Genomic DNA, 19321 nt, shown 5'->3' with positions numbered 1-19321 from the left:
GGGAATAATATTTATCATTCAAAGGATCCAATTCTGTTTCGTCCCTGCTCCTGTTTTTATCCTCTGCCTCTAGACAGGAGTGTCCCTTCCCTGTGCTAATTAATGGGGGGATAAAGGCACACCTTAGGGTTGAGAGCTTTATGGAAATTTTAATTACAGATCCTGACTTTTTAATTACCAGGCGAGACTCTCACATTATCTGCCACAGGATCCCCGCAGGCTTTACCTGGCTGAAAGAAACAGGAGATGACTTTAAAGGCTGGAGTGGAAGCTGATCTCTAGACAAAGTGTAAGACATAGGAAGGGCCACCAAAAACCTCCATAATGATGGCAGCAGGGGGGACATCACCAGGTCAGGAGGAGAGAGAAACCCTGAGAGGTCACAGACATCATAGTGGTCTTGCCAGAATTGAAGGGAGTGGAGGCTAAGACCATAAGGAGATAACAAACCTGCAGCATTTTCAAACACAAGTTCAGCTGGGCACCTCTAAGTCCATTAACAGGCTGAGACTAATTAGAAGGAGATGCAAGACCAGAGCAGAAGGAAAACACTCCTTAGAAAAGCTGAAAATGCTCCTGTGCAAACCACGGTGCACGTTCTCTGCTCCGTCCTTGGAGCTGGGAACACAGAATGGCTTTAGGATGATCAAGACCACTTGCGCACTTCCATCTCTGACCTGCGAGCACTTACATACTCACTCTGGTATGTGCTGAGCTGGTGCCTCATGCTCCCCATTCCATAAATCCTCTTCCCTTCCAGCCTCAAGTGATGGAAAACGCTCTCTGAGCAGACAACAAGCTCGCTGAAGTCAGAGGAGTCTGTCTTTACACAAAGTACACAAGAGGAGTCAGCGCAGATGGAGAGACACAGCACAAAGCCGCAGCCCAGGGGATACAAAGGACTCCTCAGTTATAAACTCAAATTTTAATAACCAGAAGCTCCCCACAGAACGTCCCAGTGGCACTGTGCACCTGGGATGCATGACTGGATTCCATGGGTTTTTCCAGCACAGCTCCCAGTTTAAAGAGGAACCATTCATTAATGATGCACCAGTCCACTGTAGGAGTCGTATTTCTCAACGCATTCAAGGCTTTGCCAGCCAGCTCCATAAATCAACTTGTTGGAAAAGTTGCCTTAAAAAAAAAAGAAAGAAAAAAATGCAATTAAATGTTGTGTCAGCAACACAACCATGCAAACAGGAATTCCTCACCTCATGTACTCTCAGGGCATTTTATAGCCCATATTACAGAGGCACTGTGCTCTGCTCCTTGAAAATTGTCTTTAAAAATGCCCAATGAGATTAAAAAAAAAAAAAAAAAAAAAAAAAAAAATCCCTGAGTGACTGTCACAGGGAAACAAAGCAAGAAAAGGGGAGGAAATGGAGAGTTGTGGGCCACTGTTGGTGGGCACTTGAATGGGAGCCCCATGCTTGACACCAGCGTGACTCTGAACAAAACCAGAGCCAAGAGCTATTTGTCAAGGGGCACCAATGCACACAAGTGGTGAGAACCTGGCCCTGCTGTAAAAACGTGTCAGGGACTTTTCTGTGGGGCCGTGCTGAGCCCCCTGATGGATCGCTGTGCTGGGGGGGCCGCATTGTGAGCCGCAAGAATGAGACATCTGCTCCCCTCTCCCTCTCCTGAAAGGAGCTTCAGGCTCGGCCGAGGCCGCGTGAGCAGCGCCTCGTACACAGCACGGACACGGGGGTCCTGTGGCCACTGATCCACAGAGCCGGGCTGGGCTCCTTCACCATCCCTGAGGGCTCAATGATCCACAGACCTGGGCCTGGCCTCCCTCACACCATTCCTGAGGGCTGAATGATCCCCAGAGCCCATCCCGGCCTCCCTCATACCATCCCTGAGGGCTCAGCCCTGGGATTCAGGATCTGGGATGTGCAGCCTCTGCTCCTCTCCATCTATTGCAACACTTGGGGATCCCTCTGCATCCCCCCTTCATGAGGTCTCCATGCTCAGGACACCTTGTCTGAGCTCATACACAAGTTCACACAGCACATCCTCTTGTCCTGAAATCCACTCTGTGGACACAGTGTGTGGAATGCTGCACACAGTGTCATGGAGTGGTTTGGTTTGGGTTGGAAGGGACCTTGAAGACCATCCAGTTCCACCCCCTGCCATCGGCAGGGTCCCCTTCCACTATCCCAGGCTGCTCCAAGCCCTGTCCAGGCTGGCCTTGGACACTTCCAGGGATAAGGCAACCACATTTTCTCTGGCAACTACTGCCTCATTTTTCCCAAATTTTCCCTCATTTTTCCCAATACCCCATCTAACCCTGCTCCCTGTCAAACTGAATCCACTGCCCCTTGTCCTGAACATCCACTTGCCAAAAGGAGCCCCAATCATCTCCTCAGCCAGAGAGGGAAGGATATGCAGCAGGACGTGAGGATTTTGAGGATTTTATGGAGCTGTCAGTGCAAGCAGGCTCCCTATTCACAGGTAAGCCAGCAGCTCCTGTGGAGCCATCCCCTTTCCTTCCCATGCAAGGCAGGACCCAAGGCTCACAGACACAGCCTCAGGGAAGCAGGCATAAATTATAAAGCCTGATTTATGGAAAAAGCAGCAAGTTTCTATAGAGAGTTTCAGTTCTGAGCTCATTTTACCTCCAAGGAAATGGAAAATAACAGGATTTAACACACCAGACAACCCTCCAGCAGCCCTCTCCTGACACCCTACACCCTACAGGTGACAGGGGGAGCTGAGAGCTGCCTGGGAATGGACTCGAGACATAAAGAAAATACGGGAAATAGAAGCAAAGAAAAGAACAGCAAAGCGGAAGAAGCAGAAAGAAGGACGTCTGTGTGCTTCAAATATCTCAAAACAGAGGCCCCACTTTGCAAACGCTGCTTTGCTGGGGGAGGGAGGGGGGAAGGCTGGTTTCCATTTCATTTTCACTTTGAAAACACCATTTTTCCGCGCAGCCACTGAAGTGCAAATTTCCTCGGAAGCCATCTGAAGAGCGAGCGTGCCTCAGCTGAAGTTTTCTAAACCACATCTGCCGGGATTTACAAAGGCCTGGCGGAGGGAGCCCCGGCAGCCGTGAGCGGCATTTCCCAGGCACAACATCCCCGCTGTCCCCAACACCCAGCCAGGCCCTGCGGGTGGGCACAGCAGCCAAAGGTGACACAGACAGGTTTCTCCAGCTCCAGCCTCCGGCAGGATGCTGGGAACAGAGATAAAGGAGTGGCTGCTGGGTGTACAGGGGGTGATAAAAACGGCCATGCAGCTGCTGGGGCATCCCGAGAGCTGCCCATCTTCCCAGCCTTCTGTGAGGGGCTGAGCAGCGCGGCCAGCCACAGGCAGGCTGTGGGGGATGGTATTGAGGGAGAAGGGTATCACCCATGGCCGTGTGTTTCCAGCTCCACCACGCTCCCCACAGAACCCAGCTCGGTCCTGGGCCGGGCAGATGGTTTGTACAAACAGCTCACGGGGGAGAGAGTCTGGAAACCTCTCCAAATTCCCACTAGCACAGCAACAGCCTCCCCCTTCCCAGCTGGCACTGACAGCACTGCCTGCCCCCGGAGCCTTTGCAGGGCAGGGAGGGAAGGGACACGGCCCCAGGCGCGGGGACAGTCCCCAGGCTGGCAGCTGCAGTTGATGGCAGGGGGGAAGCAGGTGTCCCTTCCCAAGGGCTGGGTGGGAATGCTGGCACCCAGGGCTGGCGGGCCCTTTGCAGAGGGGTGACGCCCTGGCTGGGTGCCCAGGGACAGCGTTTGATGTGACAAAGGAGCTGTGCAGCCCCAGTGGCACCAGCTGGGGGAACTCAGCTCTGGGCTGCCCCATCAGACTCCTCCACCCATCCCGAGCCAGAAGGAGGGACACAAAGCATCGCCCCAAATCTGCTCCTACAGAAGGAGGCGTGCCAGGCACTGAGCTGTTCCCTGCCACTGCACAGCCCTGCCCTACACCCTGCATCCTCCTCTTTCTGAAATCTGTCTGTAACAAGACAAGGATATGCACACCATCCCAATTTCCCCTCCTACTCCACATCCCACCTTCCCACATCATTCCCATCATCAGCTGTGGAGATCTCCTTCCCAAGGCCATCCCAACTTATAAACCCATGTATTTAGGGTAAGACAGAGCCCAGCTCAGTGCCATAGGAGCTACTCCTTTCCTGGAAATGTTGAGGTCTGTGGGTTCTGCAGTGCAAAGGAGTCCTTTGGCATTCAGTTGAATATGTTTAATCCAGCCTGTGGAGCAAACAGACCATGGTTAATGCATCCAGAATGGCTGACGACTCTCGACTGGGCAGACGTGAAGAGGGCAGTAATTCATCCCACTCCACTCTGCTGTGCACATTCCCACTGTTCCAAGGAAGAGGTCATGCCCTCTTTTTCCTTCTCACCAGCACCCTGTGCCTCTGGTCTCCCTCTCTGCTCTTTGCCAGGTGCCAGGAATGGCCCACTAACCGTTTTTGCTTTATTTTTTCCTCCCAAAGCTCCCTGCAGCTGCTGCACTGCAAACTCACCACACTGGGCTGAGCAATCCACAGCTCCCCTACCCCGTGCCCTTGAAAACAGATGGCAGGCCCAAGATTTCCCTGACAAGCAAAGGAATCAGAACTGACAAGATTGGAAAAAGCAGGCTCAATTCCTCTTGGCAGGATATTAATTTAGAAATCTCTGGTGTCGTTGCCCCGGTTCACAATGAATTTGAATCCGAGCTCTCCCAGTACCAGACGACGCAGAGGTTTGACAGAGAAGGTAATTGGAGGAAATAGCTTCGTAATCCAGCTATTGTGCTGGCAAGATCCAGCTCTCCTCAATAACAAGGTTCACTTCCTGGCATGGCTGATTCAGCAGCATTTATTTGTCCCCAGTGCCTCTTGGCTTTCCCCTGCCTACCAGGGGTAGCAGGGACCCTTCAAGGCAGTGCCAGAGGTATGCTGGGCATCCAGGCTTGCTCCAGTCTGGGGAGAGGCAGGAATGGGGTGGTGAAACCTGCAGGGTCAATCATTTTAAGTGTCTAAGTGGCAGGGAGAAGAGCAGGACTGAGCAAGCCTCGAGTTCCACACACCCTTGGGCAGAACATGCATCAGACATCACCTGTGGTGGGTGCTTGTGCTGTGCCAGAACCAGGAACAAGGATGGGGAAGGTTCATGTGGGAGCAATCCTACCTGGAGAGCCCCACAGCCTCCATCTACTCCACATAAATCACTGGGTAGGTGGGAAAATCACTGGATTTGGAGCAGAGTTTGGAGCAAAGCTTGTAATCACATCCTTAGTGACATCCCAAGCAGCACATCCCTCAGGAAAATCCTGTGGAGTTACCTGCCATCATCAGAGAATCACAGAATTATTTGTGTTGGAAGGGACCCTAAAAACCTCATTCCAATCCTCTGCCCTGGGCAGGGACACCTTCCACTATACCAGGTTGCTCCAAGCCCCATCCATTCTTCTCCTTCAGAAAAAGACACTGTAAAAACACCCAAAAAACTGCATTAGGTGAAGGGAAAGCAGCATCAAAAGGCCAAAGAGTCTGCCCCGGTCCCACACGGAAAAAGGGAGAAAGAAAAGGGGGAAACAGGTCCAAAAGACACTGTGAGCTGAGCAGCACTTGCCTAGAAATGCTCATGCATGATTCTATACACACAGTTCCTGGACCATCACAGGCAGCATTTTCCCAGTGCTCTAACAGTGACCATTAATATTAACAATAACAATTTAGCTGACCTGTGTGCTCGTGCTATTGCAGCAATCACTGTTTACCCAGCTGCCCCTATCTGCACTGGAAGGTGAGGTGCTCAGGCTGGATGTCAGATCCACTCCTGGGCTGAGCTGGGATCATCTGGCAGTTGGGGCAGCGTGAAACCCTATCCCTGCTGGCTCTATCAACCCCACTGCTGCCCTGACAGCCCCTCTGGGAACCCTGGAGAAATGAACCCTCCAGAAGGCTCCTCTATATTTAAATAAACAGCTTGGAGGTGGAGCATAGCAGCACTGAGGTACCCCAGGAGCTGAATATATCCTTTAGCTCCATGGCCTGATTCCCTGAGTGCACACCAAGCTGATTTTGTGGAGGAGAAGGAAGTGAAAAGCTCATTTCTTTTCTCTTAATCTGCTAACAAAAAAATATTGGGATAGTAAACAGGCAGCAATCACTCAGGAATGCCTGGAGAGCTCCTACCTACCGGCATGCAGAGCTCTCATCTGGAATTCATTTATCCCCATTCACTATTGATGCTGCTCAGCAACAGAGGTGGCTGGGGAAGGGCAGATTCAAGGGACTTGAAGTTCCTGAAGAGGCCATTGTCAGCTCTGGGAATAACGAATCCTGGGGGTCTCTCAAACTCCTGGAGGAGAGACTGCACAGAAAATTAGTATATATTGGGGGAAAAATGTTGTTTGTGAGGGTGCTGAAGGCCTGGCACAGGTTGCCCAGAGAAGCTGTAGTTGCCCCTGGACTCCTGGAAGTGTTCAAGGCCAGGCTGGACAGGGCTTGGAGCAACCTGGGATAGTGGAAAGTGTCCCTGCCCATGGCAGGAGGTGGAATAAGATGATCTCTAAGGTTCCTTCCAACCCAAATCATCCTGTGATTATCTGATTCTATATTCACTCTATGGATTTTTATTGTGCATCCCATCTTGCTGCTAATTCCCTCAGAAAGCTCTCCTAGTGCCAAGTATGCTTGCATCTAGTTTAATTACATCCAGCAACCCCAACTGCTGGAGCAAAGCCACTTTAGGTATAACCATTTTGAGTTCTGAAGAAATCCCACGGCCTGGTGAAAAATGTAGATTTAATTTGTATATTCTCCTTAAGTGCTGACTTACACACCTTGCAATGACCCATCTATAGGTTTACACAGTCCTTCCCTTTGCTTATCCTGAACATGGGTCCTACAGGGTCAGAAAATCACAAGATGTGCTGCCTAACCTCTGTTTTGGGGGGGAAATCCAGGAGGAAGACAGATGCCTCCCAGGAGCCTCTCCATCACAGCTTTCCACAGGCAGCCTCGCGTTCAGCCTTCCTCTGGGAAGGGACCACACAGGCTCAGGTTGGAGGGAAAAAAAAGCACATGAAGATCATGGAAGTCTCAGGGCAAGTAAATTACTGTTAATTGTGAGATATTTGATTGCAAGAAGCACCAGATGGCCAGCCATCTGGTTTTTATTATAAAATTAAACAAGATTAACCCAAACAGGATTTCCTTAGCATTCTTCTCTGACTGGCTCACAAATACATCTTTAACACCTATGCTACAGATAAAGCACAATCAGAAGCCCTTCCTGCCTTTCCTTAATCTGCTTGGGCTAAATACTCTGCTGAGCAGTGCCCCTTGCACCTAAATATTTCCAGCAGGATTGAAAAGAAGCAGGCGATGGAGTAATCGAGAGAGGAGGGAAATGTCAGCTCCAAGAGAAGTAACCCCAGCAGAAGCCCTTCCTTTCACACTGGTTAAAAGGACACAAGCACCGGGGCAGGAGTGTTGCCAAGGGCAACAGGTTGCCAGAGGCAACGACAGCTGGGGTACCAAACTCTCCTGGTCAGCGCTGGGATGGGAAGGGATAAAACAGCAAAACTGGGAAGAGTGGCCAGACCCCCAACCTCTGGCTATCTCCTCTGGAAGGCAGCAGTCAAAACCACCTCTCACTTTGCAGGAATTTTCTTTGCCTTTTTACACCTTTGCCTAAATCCTCAGGAAGTTTGTTCCTGGTCTTGGCACTCCCTGCATCGCCCAAACACCACCCCTGCCTCTGTCCCTGCAAGGGCAGCACTGCAGAAGCTCATTTTACTGTGCATGGTCAGTGATAACAATGCCTTGCACAGGTTTTGGCCATTCTTTGCCCCAAAACATAAATGCTGAGGCCAAGCCCTGCAGAATCAGCTCAGATTTTGTTGAGCAGAGCTTGCTGGACGAGTTAATCCAGCGAGTTTTCCACCCTCAGCTCCCAAAGCTGCTCTGGGAGCCCCTCGGCTACCTCTGCTGCTCTCCCTGGAAGCTGGGCTGCCACCAAGGTGGCCTTCCTGAGCCCACCCAGCCACCCCAGCAGGCAGGGAATGGAGCGGGATCCTGCAGCTGGAGCCCCCGGCCCTCTCTGATCCGAGCTTTTCTCATGCAGATCACACCCGTCCTCATTTGTTCGCAGCAAATCGCTCATGAATTGAACATAAAGGGTGTTCCAGGGTAGATGTCCCCTTGCATCACTCCCCGGAGCAAATCTCTGGGATATGATGCATCCAGAAACTGTCCATAATACCCCACTCACACCCTCCTGTCTTATCTGGTGTGGGCAGAAATCTTGGTGGGAGATTTCAGCTGAAAAACAACAGGCTGGAGGTTTTAGCTCATGAAAGCATGATTTTTTTGTTGTTGTTGTTTAGTTTTGAATATCTTCACTTTCAGAGCTACCCTGAAGAGAAAAAACCCACAGATTCCTTTCTGGGAGAGCAGCCAGGCAGCTCCTGAACCCCAGGCTGTTTGTGCCCTGTGTCACTGCTTCCAGAGGCTGGGGAACAGCACACAATTCCCTCTGACACCCATTTGCAATGTGACAGGGTGACAGGCTCCTCAGCAGAATATTCCCACAGCTGTGCCCCTTTGGCACATTCTGCAGGCCCCAGGCTGGAGGTGGCCCAAAAGTCCAAGGTGCCCACCACCTACAGAACTGGGATGCTCCTTTCCCAGCAGCCACAGCAGCTGCCCACTGGTGCTGGTCCTTGCCAGGCTGCCACCACTGGGGGTCCTGCCCTTCGAGTGGGCAACTCCACGTCCTGCTGGTTTTATGACCACAGGATCATTTAGGTTCAAAAAGACCTCCAAGATCATCGAGTCCAACCTTCAGCTGTTACCCAGAGCACTGAGTGCCACATCCAGTTGTTCCCTGGACAACTCCAGGGATAAGGATTCCAAACCTCCCTCAGAAGCCCCTTCGCAAGGGCTGACAACCCTTTCCATGGGGAAATTCCTCCTGGTGTCCAACCTGCCCTTCCCCTGGCCCAGCCTGAGGCTGTTCCCTCTGCTCCTGTCCCTGTTCCCTGGGAGCAGAGCCCGACCCCCCCGGCTGTCCCCTCCTGTCAGGGACTCACCCCTGAGACTCCTTTTCTCCAGGCTGAGTCCCTTTCCCAGCTCCCTCAGCCTCTCCTGGTGCTCCAGCCCCTTGCCCAGCTCCATTCCCTTCCTTGGATAGACTCCAGCCCCTCAGGATCCTTCTTGTGGAACTGGAGACAAAACTTGATGATGATTTTAGGTGTGCCCAAGGGACACCTCAGTGTGATTAATTAATCCAGATTTTAACATGTTCTGGAAACCACATAACTTCTTCCAGTTGGGATATGTTCTGTCTTTAAAAAGAAACTAAACTGTATTAAAAATGGTCTTAAATTTGATAAAAGCATGAACTGCAAACTGCTCGTGTTTCCAGCCAGCTCAGTGCCCCTTTTCATCCCACTGGAAGCCACCAAATGGAGATAAAGCTCCCTCAAGGACAGGCTACTCAACTTCTTGTGGCCAAAGCCCTCAGGCTTGCATAAACTAAGGACAGCTCAGAGGAAAGATCAAACATGGCCCAGGTACAGGCATACTCAGGGAATCAGCTAATACAGCCTCTCTTCTTTCCCCTTTGCCTTTTCCACAAGATCCACACTTGCATTAGCCTGCAAAATTATTTGGTTTTCCACAATTTTATTCTCAGGAGTGGCTGTTCCACTCTGAGCTGGTGTTTCTCCAGAAGAAATAGGTCCAAGGCAGACACCTCAGCTGGAAAACTCCAGTCCCAACAGGCAAAGGTATTTGGATCTGAGAGGACATCATATCCTATTTTTAGAAGGAGCAGGGAATTACAAGATCAGTAATATGCTGTACTAAACATTTACAAAGCACAGCTCAATAAGCTGGGTTTTAAACAAAGGCAACAGATGCTCTGACAAGAACCCTGCACAAAATATTGCCTTTGCCAAGTGAGTAAAGGAAATCTATTTTTTTTTCCTGAAGAATCAGCTTTTAAAGGCAATCCCTAGTAAATGAGGTATAAAACTGAATTCAGAACATTCCCACTACAGAGCATCCTTTGGGCTAGGCTTTCACTGCCAGCCAGCTGGGGACATGCCCCCAAGGTGGAAGCATACACACAAGAAAAAATAAGGCAGTTTAACAAGCAGTTAAATTTTGCAAGCTTTTTAAACATGATTTATCCATGCTGGGTACTTCTCTATCTCACCAGATGCTTCCAAGTGTCTGGCACTGCAGAAAAAGCTATAACTTTATTCCATGACATATTACTAACCTGTATTAGACTTGCACAAAAACAACTGGCTGCTGGTGCTGGAGGAATAAAGTCAGCGGATTTCACTGTAAACCAAAAGAGACTTAAATTATTTTGGAGGGGTTTCACAGGAAGCTGGTTCAGTCTGTCAAGCATGAATTGGAAGAGGCTGTGGGCAACCTCTCCCTCAGGAGCCACAAGGAAAAGGCACTTCCAGGGGTGACAGCCAAGAGAAGAGACCTCCACATCTTTGTGAACAGCTGGATATGGATGGGAAGCTCTCACCTGGGCTGGGATCACCTACCAAGGGGCTTCCAGACAGAGGGAGTAGGAATTGGACTCAGCAGCTCAAGGCTTGCTGCCAGAGCAGGCACATCCCTCCGGGAACGCTGAGGAGCACATGGCTTTTATCAGGACGTGAGGCACAGACACCACTGGAAAAACCAGCACGGACACAACTGCACAACAAACGGGGGAAAACAGACCTGCTTTTACCCTGAGGAGTGGCTTTTCTGGTTTTTCCCAAATCTATTGGATAATCTAACAGGAGCTATTGCTTCTCACAAAGCCACACTGCTGGCAGCGGGACCACCAGTGCAGCAGGGGAGGCTGAGGCACTCAGCAGCTCCAAAATGGCTTTTACAAAGCATCACCCCTTGTCATGTGCATCAAGGGCCCCAGAGAAACATCCCTCAGCAGGAAAGGACCTGGAAAGGATGAGCAGAGAGCTTGGTGCTCATTCCAGCCCTGCTGGATTCCAGGAGCCAGCTCGCCCAGAGCCTGCAGCACCAGATAGGACAGGGCCCTGCTCCTGGCTGTAAGGCAGAGATAAGGCTCCTGGAGTTGGAGGCAAAAGAGCTTTCCCAGCCTCAGGTTTGCAGGAGGAGGACAAGAAGAGCACAGGAGGCAGAGAACAGTGAAGCAATCCAGAAAAACACCTGATCAGTTTTTCCATCCCGATGAATACAGTGCTGGCTATCGAGCAGATGCTGCTGCTAAAAACAGCCCTCCACTTCAATGTGGGCTTCTTGGCTCTCCCAAATCCAAGCTCTCACCTTCATTCCTTGCAAATGAACAACAGGAGCACCCAGAGAGGCTGCACACTATGATAAAGCTCAAACAACACCTCAGCTGACTCAAAATCAGAACTGAATGTGTTTCTGGTTAAGAGGGCAGCTTAATTTATATCTTAGAGCAGCAAAGGGGAAAAAAACCTTCCTTAGCTATGAACCACAGGTCCTGGAAACAGTCAAACAGCTTTGCTCTTCCCCCAGCTGTTGTCTCCATCCCTCTCCTATGAGGAATGGGTTGATGGGTTACCTCAGAGCCTTGTTTTGAACTGTTCTTCTTTATAATCTTCCTCTAATGCACAACTCCAGCTGTCAGTGGAAGAGGAAAGGTGATTAAATCAGCTCAGGATGACTCCCTGCAGGAAGGTATAGCGTGTGCAACATGTGTAACACAAACCCGCAGTTCATTTAAAGTTCCCTTTTCCATTACCCTGCAAGCTGAGACAGCTTTAGCTCCTCAGCGACATGGACGTATTCCAACTGCTTGGAAAGTGGAAAGGGTTGGTCACTTACCAAGGGAAAGGAGAAGGGATTTGTGAGATCCCAAGTAATATTTCTGGTGCTGTACATTGCTTCCTTTTACAGCCTGTGGGACAACAATTCATCTTTGGGGTGGTACCACCTCCAAAGGTGTCTTTTTCTGGGTAGACATTCCTTGGCACGAATGGGAAACAGCCTCTCCTTCCTAACAGGCAACAAGCCGTGGTCTCTCAGAGCAGGGGGGAAACAAGAAACTTCCTAGGAAGAAATCCAGGCTGAGAGGTGTCTTGGAATTTATCACTGACCTCAGGGAAAAGAGACTGTCACCAGATCTATGGGCGGCTCAGGGAGAAGGCCACGTATACAGGAGCACTTACCCACCCTGCAAGTAAATCCCCTTCACTTCCCCAAACTGCCTGGACCAGAGTTTCTAGACACATAAAGGAGTATAAGACACGGATGCCAGCAGACACTGGAAATTTTACACCTGGAGACATTCCTAACTCTTATACAAACAGCACCTGGAAGGGAATGAAGCGTGAAAAATGGATTTCCAGCTCTCCAAGAGCAAACCTACCTGAGGAAAGCAAGAGACTGCTGCAAGCCCACGATTTCAGAGCTGCCATGTTCAGAGCTGAACCTGTCTCAGGATCTGGTTTTTGTTCCTTATTAATCACTTTCATGGGCCTTTTCACTTTTGGATTCCAGCCTGACTGGAAGCAGCAGACACTGGAAAGCTCAGAAAGCTTTTCAAAGTGTGAACATCCCCCACTCCCCACTCTTGGAGAAGGTTTAATGCACTTCAGGTTTGCATCCAGACTTCCAGGGGCTGAGCCAAGCAGTCACCTCCTCTCAGACACACTGGGTGTTCACCTGTCTGGGAGTTTCCAACCTGAAGTTGTTCCGCAATCCCGAGAGAAAACACAAGCCAACAGAGTGTCAGTTTATGCGGTGCTTTATTCAGGACCCTGGGGACCTGAGAACTAGCGTCTCAAAGTCAGTGTCCCAAGTTGGTTACAAAGATGCTCATCTTTTATACCTTTGTTACAAGTCTTACTTCATCAGCCTACGTGCAGTCTCCTACGTACTTTACTTTAAACATTCACATTCATCTTCCAGGTAACCTTTCTAACGGCTATAAATTTTGCACGTTTGCTTTAGCTAAAATAAAGGTTAATTTTCTAAGCTTAACTCCCACCATAGAAAACATTTTATTGGTAACCATGTAATCATATTTCACAAGTAATTTGTATACCTATATGTACTACATGCTCTACTAAGTCCTTTAAACATTGTTCCTTGTATCTGCAGATTCTCAGGCCTCATTTCTCAGGTTTGGTTCCCATGGGCCTGCACAGGAACCAACTCCTTAGCTTAACTACTGCTAACGGAGGCCTTATGGCAACAAAGTCCAGGCTTTCAACCTGAAATATCTTTGGCAGAAGCAGGACCAGGAGACCATCAAATGCAAAGGAGCTGAGATAGTGCCCAGGGAAGACAGCAAACTACCAGAGCTGCTGATGGAAAAAAATCCACTTTCCATCACTTCCCAGGGATTTCCTAGGCTCCATCACCCTCATCCCACAATTAGATTGAGCAAAGAATGCCTGGCATTTGCTCCACAGACAGACAGAACTCAGGCAAGGTTTAGAAAGCCTCGAATAATGCCAAAAATCAAACGTGGGTGAGCGAGGCTGCCTCTCAGCCAAGGGAGCCACAGCGTGCACCGGGAAGAGTCTCCTTCTCCCTCTCCTGTTTTTTCTCCAGGAGTACAATGAGGGCTATTCTCTCCTGGAAGCAGGAATCCCAAACACTCTGGTGTTTTATAGATGGAGGGCAAAGGGAAGTATGGATTCTCCTCTGCCAGCCAACTTCCCATAAAGCAGCCATGAGGAAGCACTGGAGCTGAACTGAGGGGAAGCTGCAGGATCGCCTTTCCAACTGACTGCTTCCCTTGCTCTCTCAGACCCCTCAACCAAAACGTGGCATTCACCAGGCCAGACAGGATGGGAAATGGGAAGAAAACCTCTCTCTCCACCACCACTCCTCTTTAGAAAGCTACCACCCACCAAAGGCACGACCTTGAGATTCCAGCATGCCCTGGAACAGGGTGGCTGAGTTGGGAACAAGAGCTCCAGATTGTGTCATCAAGGGCTCAGCCTCCTCCACACAGTGCAGCATTCCCACATCTTGGATCCGGCCACAAGGGAAAAGAGAGCCAGGAGGGAGCAGGGCCATGCCACAGAGGGCTCCTGGGCTGCTCTGTGAAGTCACATCCTGCATTTAGGTGGTCTGGTCTCAGTTATGTTAACAGGAGGCAAAAATTATTAAAACACTCTCTAGAGTAACTCCATACAGTTGTCATGGATAATCCTGAGCCAAACAGTCTTTGCCCAGGACAGTGAGTGACAAGGCTGTGATGGGATTCCTGGAAGAAGGGAGAAGCCAGCTTGCTGCTTGGGAGACCAGAGATGTGCCTTTCCTTCCCTCTCACACCTTCTGGCCACTCTGTGGTGATGAGTGACAGGAGGGAATGCCATGGAGCTGTATCAGGACAGGTTCAGGCTGGATTGGGAACAGCTTCTTCCCCAGAGGGTGCTGGGCACTGCCCAGGCTCCCCAGGGAATGGGCACAGCCCTGAGGCTGCCAGAGCTCCAGGAGGCTTGGGACAATGCTCCCAGGGATGCACGGGGGGGAGGCACAGTCCTGCCCTGCGGCTTCACTCCCTTGGGACTCCTGGAACCCAAGCCCCAAACAATGAGGACACTGGGGTGTTGTGCGCCCGTTGGATCAAGATCCAGGGAGTGACCCCGATGGACATGGAGCTGATGGGAAAAGATCCTGGTGAGCTGGTGATGATGGGAGCTGCAGAAAGACCCACCCTGATGCACAACCATGACTTTGCCTTATTGTGCATCAATTCCCCACTGCAGGAGACACAAATGTGCCTGTAGGTGGCCCAAAAAGACTGGCTTATTAAAAAGAAAAAGGGAGGGGAAAAAAAACCCCAGAATGAATGCAGCGTCTGTCACCCTTTTGCAGAATTGTTATGTTTTTTGTGTGTAGTTGGTGCTTGTTTTCCAAAGATTTACATTTTTATGTGTGTGTCATTCGCTTTTCATGCATTTGGAGACCTCGGAGCTTAGAAATTCAAAACACTTGTCAGTCACGTCAATCCTTTTGGACAAAACAGAGCTGCCACTTGGATGGATTTAAAAAACCTCACAACAAAACAACAAACAAAACACACTTTTCTCTCAAGCTGTGACTCGGTCACCCTGCTCAATGCGGGCAAGACAATGTTCAGAGAAAGCAAAAAAGAAAGATCTGAGTTTTCATACTCATCGGTGGAACTAAATTGATTAAGGTCATTTCCTAGGTAGGTTTGAAATCTTCTGCAACAATTTTTTTTCTTTTTTGAAAAGAAACAGAAAAGCGTCCCCCCCCCAAAAAAAAAAAAAAAAAATAAAAGGGAAAAGTCACCACTGCAAAAACATTAAATCTGCTTGGGTAACTCAGAATATATGTTGGCAAGGCAACATATCTCAGCTTGAACAGTAAACCTGCTATGTCAGAGGCTCTGCCACATATGAAAGAGGCCTGGGTTTCAATATCTCATGCTGAATTTACTTCTTTTCAGCCTTTCATGGCCAAGTATTTGATGTCTCTCCTTTCACTGCTGCAATCGATAGGGTGACCTTACGTAAAAGTTTCCTGACCTTTGCTGTTGTCAGTATTGTTCTGTTAAAATGTAATTTAACTCTTTTTCTTTAGTCTGGAAATAGCACTGTACAGACAGCAAACACGAGAGGAGCTTGAGGTTCTTTTTCCTCCCTTAACCTAAAGGCAAGAGGCACCATCCATCATCAGAGCTGGCTTCAAACCAGAAGATGACAAGAAGCATCATCTGCAGAGGGTCTGGTTGGTTTCCCAGTGTTTTCTTGTACCTGTTTAGTAAGTTAAAACCTCCCAAAAGCCTTACTGTGATGCTCACTCCAGTGCCATCCTGCTCAATGTTTTAGGATTGAGGGGTCTCCCTGGATTCACATCACTGGGATGTTGGTGTCTCCTTGGCATTATGAAGTTACAGCATTTCATTTAGCTAAGGTCTTGCATGTATTTCCCACAATAAACCCAAAGAGATCAAGACTTCTATTAAAAAAAAATGCTTTCAAACAGCAACTTCCAGAATGGAAGGAGGCTGTTTTTTCTCATGACAGTGGGTGTTGGAAAGCCAGCCACATGTTTTAGAGTTACAGCTGCCTTATCCATGCCAGGATCTTTGGGAGCCTGGTTTGAATCCCATTATAACCCTGTAATGCAAGTACTTTTGTGGGAGCAAACTGCCATGGTTATCCGGTGCTGTGCTGCTGTGATTTCACCTCTGAGCTCTGGCTGGACAAGGGTATTACTCTGCATTAGCCATGCAGATGCACACATCACCACTCACACCCATGCATTTGCACAGGATTATGGCTGAAATTCCTGATCCTGCTTATAAAAAGCCCTATAAATCCCAGAGAGCTCCTTTTAAATCGGCAGCAATATCTTACTGTAAATCCAGGGTGTAAGTTGGAGCAGACTGTGGCTCAGATGCTCTTCAGCCACACATCCTAATGGAGCAGAAAGGCTAAAAGCAAACCCTGGGCTCTGCACACACCAATTCCCCCCAAAACCCATCCCCATCACATCATGCCCTGCTCAGCCCCACACCACTTCACTTTTTAAAGTGCCAGCTGCACTCTTCTCATGGAGAAACTCTCAGAATTAAGAGCTGGGCTCTGGCAGCACTGCCCCCGCCCCCACATGCTTCAATATTGCTCACAGCTGAGTTATTTCTTCCTTCTTTGGAATTTTAACTGGCTTTTATGCTCAGTGAACTCGTGAAAGGAGAGTACCTAAAGTCACTGAAACCATGAATTAGCACAAGGAGAAAGGGGCCAGTTGGGTGTTTCTTACAGTATATTATCTGTGTAACGCCAGAGGAGCTGATTTAAAGTCACTGTGCTGCACCTGAACGTCGCTTATGGCTCATAAAAAGGAAAGCTGTGTTTAAGGAACAATAAAGCAGCACTGCACTTTCCATGGAAGAAGAGAAATAAAGGCTTTCTCATGGAGCAGGTGTATTTTTATTTGCTCAGTGCCTGCCTCTGAGGCACGTGGAGATGCTTTCACCAGAAAGCCCAAGAGTTAAGCAGGAGGACTCGCTCAAGATTATGGATTATGTTTGATTTGTACACATTTTTCCAGCCAAACCTTAACACAGTGAATTTGACCCCCTGAAAAAGGTAAGACCTGAATCCCTATGGACATCTGCAGGTGTCAGAGGAACAAGGCAGGTCCCCAGGCACGGGAAGCCACAAAGCCACAGCAGGAAGAAGCAGGGACCATTCATAAAATAGAATCACAGGATCATTCTGATGGTCTGGGAGGTCTTTTCTAGCCAAGACCAACCTGTGAATTAATCCCCACCTCGTCACCAAGCCCAGAGCACTGAGTGCCACCCCCAGCCTTTCCTTGAACACCTCCAGGGATGGGGACTCCGTCACTCCCTTGGGCACCCCCTTCCAATGCTTAACATCTTTTTCCATGAAGAAATTCTTCCTGAAGACCCCAAGTTCCAGGCTCAGGACGCTTGGCCAAAGTGACAGCAGCCACCACATCAATCCCTCTAAGTCACAGTCACATCACAGAAGACACCCGTTTTCACTCACCTGCTATGTGCTGATAAATTCCCTCATTTCAGCCTCCAAGGAGTCCAGATCCACACTTTGGTCTCAGTGCAAACAGCAGCTGGGGTATGGTGTCACAGGAGAAAAGCTTCCTAGAACGCAGAGAAGTTTTTAGTTATTGCACCTCTGCCAGCTTGATTTTTGAGGCTTTTTAGCATGAAACCAAAGTCCTAATGAGAAATAAACAACAATTACAAACTCCATCCCTCATATTGCATTGTTCTGCCCTCCACCCATTTCCCATCCTCTGCCCACTCCCCACCTTCCTACAGTCATGACCACCTCGGGGTCACTCAGCAGTGCCAATCCCTGGAGACAACAGAAGTTCCCACTTCCCAAATTGGTGGTGTGGAAGGTGCTGCCTCCAGCTCCACTTGTCCTTTCAAGGGGCAAGGTGAGTCCTCGGCTCCAGGTTTTCCCATCAAGGAGCTGGAAAGGATCCATGTGTGCACAGTATTGACAGCAAGGGTCACGGTCCTGACCTTTCCCTGCTCCCTGTCTGACCCTGCTTTTGGAAAAGGCACCATCACACCATGATTCACCTCCCCAAGGAAGAGGCCTGGAGACTTTATCAGTGTGGTTTAAGCAGCAGCTCTGCAGGATCTCCCCAACACTCAGCACCACCCGGGCTGTGTGCAGGGCTGACGCCGCTCTGCGAATACCAAACTGCAGAGGGAGAGAAAAAAATTTCTGTGAGTTTCTGCCAGTGTAAAGCTACAGCACCATGTGAGAACAGCCCACTGCCTGAAAGGAAACCTGAACTGAAACAGTTCAGCTGCTCTAAAATGAGCAACACTCCACAGGTGGATGGGAGCAGGATGCCAGAGCCATGTCCAGCTCTTTTGGGGTGGACACACAGCTGCACACTGGGATGCTGAGGAAAGGGAAGCAATGACCAACTAAAGCAGGGGATTAATTTATCAGCGTTAACCAAGTTCAAGTGTCAGCACAAGGGAGAACTCTTGCAGTCTGGCAGAATCTTGAGGTTTACAGGAAGCTCAGAATATCCACAGTGTACAAGGAGCATCAGCACAAAAACGCCTGCACTCCACCCTGACAGAAATCTTTTTCTTTTGGGATTTCTCCCCATTTGGGAATGGACTGTTGCTTTTTTAGCAACACCAGCATGAGAAGGGATAGCAGACTTAACATCTGTTTTTAGAGGATGACCTGTGAGGAGGCAGTAATGTGTAGAAAGAAACAAAATAGTCATTCCCAAATAGTTTGGCTGTTGGGATTGCAGAAGGATGAGGGCATGCTTGGATTGAACAGGAATTTAAATGGAGCAGCAAACACGGCTGGGAGACATCATTGATTTGACATTAAATACCTTGTCCTGAGGTGAACACCACCATGATTCAAGTCCTCTGCTGCCTTAAAGCTCCACTTCAGGCATTCCACAGCGCCTGGATCCTGCCCTACACTCGGACACTACGGCCCTGCAAATCCACAACAAAGGGAAGAAGAGATAAAAAGGGATTTAGTGCTGTCAGAACCGCTAACCCCCCAATTCCATCGCCAGCAAAAACCACAGAGGGCTGAACCTGGATTAGTCCAAATATCCGCTCCATCTGCACACTTCCGTATTTTCCTTCCCTCTGTTTATTTCTAAGCTACAAACACAGCTTTTCATCATTCCTAGCAGCTTTTACCCTATAAATCCATCAGTTTTACTTCCCCACCAGCACAGATCCACTCCTCCCACCCCTTCCCTGCTCACCAATGCTCCAGTGCCATCTCCCATTCCTCCATAAATTCTTTCTGGCCACCAAACACCAGAAAAACTCTGACTGACCTGTCTGCTCCTGCACCAAAG

At 49.3% G+C, this 19321-nt stretch overlaps 1 long non-coding RNA gene across 1 annotated transcript; it reads right to left on the bottom strand.

Moving 5' to 3' along the window:
- Window positions 1-972: 972 nt before the first annotated feature.
- Window positions 973-19006, bottom strand: LOC310911262. The gene is made up of 3 exons (XR_014590477.1): window positions 18836-19006; window positions 17488-17597; window positions 973-1134 (listed from the first exon to the last, which is right to left on the bottom strand). It is a non-coding gene; the product is annotated as an uncharacterized lncRNA (long non-coding RNA).
- Window positions 19007-19321: the final 315 nt, after the last annotated feature.

The sequence above is a fragment of the Zosterops lateralis genome (genome assembly GCF_965231275.1).
Source record: "Zosterops lateralis genome assembly, chromosome: 7".
NCBI classification, from domain to species: Eukaryota; Metazoa; Chordata; class Aves; order Passeriformes; family Zosteropidae; genus Zosterops; species Zosterops lateralis.
The sequence above is the reverse complement of the archived record's forward strand: the minus strand, read 5'-3'. Positions and strand labels throughout refer to the sequence as shown.